This window comes from Nannobrachium achirus (genome assembly GCF_963921795.1).
Source record: "Nannobrachium achirus genome assembly, chromosome: 2".
Taxonomy (NCBI): Eukaryota; Metazoa; Chordata; class Actinopteri; order Myctophiformes; family Myctophidae; genus Nannobrachium; species Nannobrachium achirus.
The window spans coordinates 76,019,780-76,023,820 of record NC_137811.1 but is presented as its reverse complement, the minus strand read 5'-3'; the positions used below and the strand labels follow the sequence as shown (position 1 = coordinate 76,023,820).

General features: G+C 47.3%; 1 pseudogene across 1 annotated transcript in view; it reads right to left on the bottom strand.

Moving 5' to 3' along the window:
* Positions 1 to 1,535: 1,535 nt before the first annotated feature.
* Positions 1,536 to 4,041, bottom strand: part of LOC308300586 (receptor-type tyrosine-protein phosphatase U-like) — a 175,827-nt pseudogene continuing 173,321 nt past the window's right edge. The window contains exons 17-20 of the transcript in view: positions 3,524 to 3,659; positions 3,066 to 3,251; positions 1,903 to 1,962; positions 1,536 to 1,838 (exon numbers count right to left, since the gene is read on the bottom strand). The product of the transcript in view is annotated as a receptor-type tyrosine-protein phosphatase U-like (transcript). The remainder of the gene's footprint in view (positions 1,839 to 1,902; positions 1,963 to 3,065; positions 3,252 to 3,523; positions 3,660 to 4,041) is intronic.

Sequence of the window (4,041 nt, the reverse complement as noted above, 5' to 3'; positions counted from 1 at the left end):
GGGCATAAATCTATCAGGATATATGTACAGCCTACTGTATCAACAGTGAATAATGATGAAAGGCTGATATATGGAGTGTCAGCCAGCTACACAGTGGGAATATGGATAAATATGTACAGCCAATCTGCAGTGAATGTAAGAAATATACAATCCATCGACAGTGAAATATTTACATCTAACAGTTAAAAGACCACTTCAACCATTTTCAACCATATGTTTATATAATTGCTCTTCGCTAATGCATATTAAAAGATGACAACATTTTTGTCTACTCACCCTATGTCTCAGAGGAGGGCTGTGGACAGTATAAAACCTGCATACTTGGGGCTCCCAGTAGTTAAGGAGCGTACTGTGGACAGTATAAAACCTGCATACTTGGGGCGCCCAGTAGTTAAGGAGCGTACTGTGGACAGTATAAAACCTGCATACTTGGGGCTCCCAGTAGTTAAGGAGCGTACTGTGGACAGTATAAAACCTGCATACTTGGGGCTCCCAGTGGTTAAGGAGCGTTCACCACTTAGGCTTTGATTCTGTGTCCCGGATTCCATTCCAGAGGAAAGTGCCGGGTTTGCTGCATGTCACTTTCTCCCGTTTCCAGTCTCTCTCTCCACTTATTCAAATAAAGGCATAATTTTCCTTGAAAGAATTACATAAATAAACCTGCATATCATCATCGGTAGTTACGTAAGTGTGGTCATTTTAACCCATTCAGTCCTAACCTATAGTTAGGCCCAAATCAGAAATTAGCCTACAAAAACAAATATGTTGATAGATACTGTACATGTAATGTAAGCCCCTCCCATACACTAAAATGTGTACCCGGCCTGAATGGGTTAAAACAAGATCTCAAACCTTTTTGTTACATTAATGCAAGAACAAATATTTCACCATGCCAACCTTCCAGTATGAGAAAGGCTGTAGTTTCTATTAGCTTGGAATCCCTATCGATGACATCATTGGTAGGCAGGTTTCTGAACTGTCCATAGCCCACCAATGAGAAGCAGAGGCAGAGTGAGTAGACGGAAATGGTGCCATTTTATAATGTGCTTATGAGATAAGGTTGAAAATGGGTGAAGTGCTCCTTTAACCTCAGCAGGCATCTCATTGTGATACTTAGTGTACATCACAGTAGTTCATGAGCAAATGTGCACGGTGGTGCAGTGGTTAGCACTTCGCCTCACAGCTAGAAGGTCCTGGGTTCGATTCCCGCCGGGGGAAGCTGTGGGCGCTGGGGGCGTGTTCCTCCACCCGCGTCATCAGCACCCACACCCTAGGTGGGGTTGGCGATAGGGCCTTTCTGTGGTGAGTTTGCATGTTCTCCCCGTGTCTCCTTGGGCATAGGCCCCCACACAAAAACATGCAGTAGTCCTGGTTTCTATACTACCTCCCCCTAGCCAGCCGGGTGCTCCCCAATGTCCCCTGGCGCGGCAGGGGGAGAGCGGAAACCAGGACTACAGGTTAGGTAGTCACCGGGTGAGAAAAATGGGTTGCAAAAACAGTGGGATAAAAAATATATTAAAAAAAAAAAGAAATGTGCCAGAGTAAAGCAGAGTCATTAATCCAAGACCAGAACAGAGCGTAAGCTTGGATATGGAGCTTCATGGCTACCGGCACAAAGTACTGACCGAATCACTCAGCCTTGAGTGGAGAAACGATGTGTCTGTGGCTGAATGCGCTCCTCAACCCATCATAGAGGGGGTGGGAGGGGTTCATCAGGAGAACTTGAGGTGAAAGAGGCCTTGCTGTGCCTTCTTCACCACAAGGCCTGTGTGCTCGTCCCAGGAGAGGTGATGAGGACGCAGAGGAACTTGAAGATGCTGACTCTGTCCACAGCTGACCTGTTGATGTAGATGGAGTCCACACAGCTGACCTGTTGATGTAGATGGAGTCCACACAGCTGACCTGTTGATGTAGATGGAGTCCAGCTTCTCTCCTCTCCTCCTGCACTCCATGATTAGTGGACTACAGAACGTCAAGAGAACAGAATGGAACAGGAAAAACAAAGTCAACTGAGTGAAATGAAAATAAAGAAAAACATGATCAACTACACATACAGTTGCATGCTTCTGGCCCTCCTCCACCTCCTCAAACTGACGTGCGCTTGTACACGGTAGCACACACACCTCTGATTCACAGAGAACGTCTAGTGTACACGGTAGCACACACACCTCTGATTCACAGAGAACGTCTAGTGTACACGGTAGCACACACACCTCTGATTCACAGAGAACGTCTAGTGTACATGGTAGCACACACACCTCTGATTCACAGAGAACGTCTAGTGTACACGGTAGCACACACACCTCTGATTCACAGAGAACGTCTAGTGTACACGGTAGCACACACACCTCTGATTCACAGAGAACGTCTAGTGTACACGGTAGCACACCACATGTGAAGAAGGTTGATCCTGTCATCAATAATGCCCTTCGGATCATAACTGGCTGCCTGAAACCCACCCCTGTGTCCTACCTGCCAGTCCTAGCAGGAATTCCCCCGGCCAGCCTAAGACGAGAGGCCGCTACCCTCACACTCGCAAGGAAAGCCCAAAAACATGACTGGCATATCTTGCATGAAACAACAACAAAGGCAGTGCCCCCAAGCAGACTGAAGTCCCGCCACCCCTACAACAGGTCAGCTCAAGAGATGCTTGGTTCCATCCCTGAGGACATGTCTGCAAGAACATGGCTGGCAACTGCCTGGAGGCGGGAATGGGAGTCGGCTGAGCCTACAAGTATGCACCATCACATCCTAGACCCGGGAGATGGAGTCGAAGGAGAACACCTACCACGCCGGCAGTGGACCCTGCTGAACCGCCTTCGCACTGGGGTTGGCCGCTTCAAAACACCCATGAAGAAATGGGGCCTGGCAGACAGTGCAGTATGCGAGTGTGGAGAACCCGAGCAGACTGCAGAGCACATAATCACCACCTGTCCTCTGTACAGACCTCCTTCAGAGGCCGGCCTCTTCCAAGTGGGACCAGAGACGAGGGCGTGGCTTTCCAACACTGAGCTGGACATATGACGAAGATACACGAAAGAAGAAGAAGAAGGTAGCACACGCACCTCTGATTCAGAGAAGGTGCTCCATGCTCCTGCAGTGCAGGCAGCATTTGCCTGAGAAGTATGATCACTGAGAGTCCCAGACGAGAGTCCCCACAAGATGCATCAGCCACAGTAAACATGTTGCTAGCTCCCTTCAAAGCAGTCCAAGTACTCCAGGATGAAGTCGTAGCAAAATCGGTACTGGTCCTGAGGAAGGAAATAACAGGATTATTAAGAATTAAAGAATATCCGCAAAGCTGTGATTAAGGGGTTCAAGCCAACATGAGCTGTTAGATGTTGAAATCTGTGAGGGTTACTCTAGACCTAATACATCACCTGTATTAAATATAATTAACATGTTTTATGAGAAACGGACAGACGCTCATTCATTTATGGCCAAATCTGTGCCTGGTCACGCACATTTTCTTTACATTTGTAGCGCCCCCTAGTGGTGTATTTGAATGAAAGCCACTTCTTACCAGAGACTCCACCATGTTGGGTTTGGAGTTGCGTAGCGTCTTGACAGCATAGAAGATGTCCACCATGTTCTGGTAGTGGATCATCTCCAGCAGAATGGTGCAGGCACAGAAGGTCCCACTGCGGCCACTGCCGTTTCTGTGAGGAGAACAACAAAATGATCAAAGGTTTGTTCGTCCATGACCATCTATGTGTGGCCTGCAAATGATTCAGGTCTGTGGTTACATGAGACACTTTCTTAATTCTAACCTGACTAGTAAGACGCCTCAGGGTGACAAGTGCTTGGCCATCTATCTGGCCAGTGATGTATATTGGACCAGTTACCCATATATGGAGACCCCTGGTACCCATACCCATATATGGAGACCCCTGGTACCCATATATGGAGATTCATATAAATGAGCTCTGATTTAAACATCTGATTTATATCCTGTTTACTCCACATGATCGACTGTTTCTGTTTGCCCAAACAAACAAACGGTTGGGTGAAAAATGGGTTCCAAAATGAAATGGTGACATC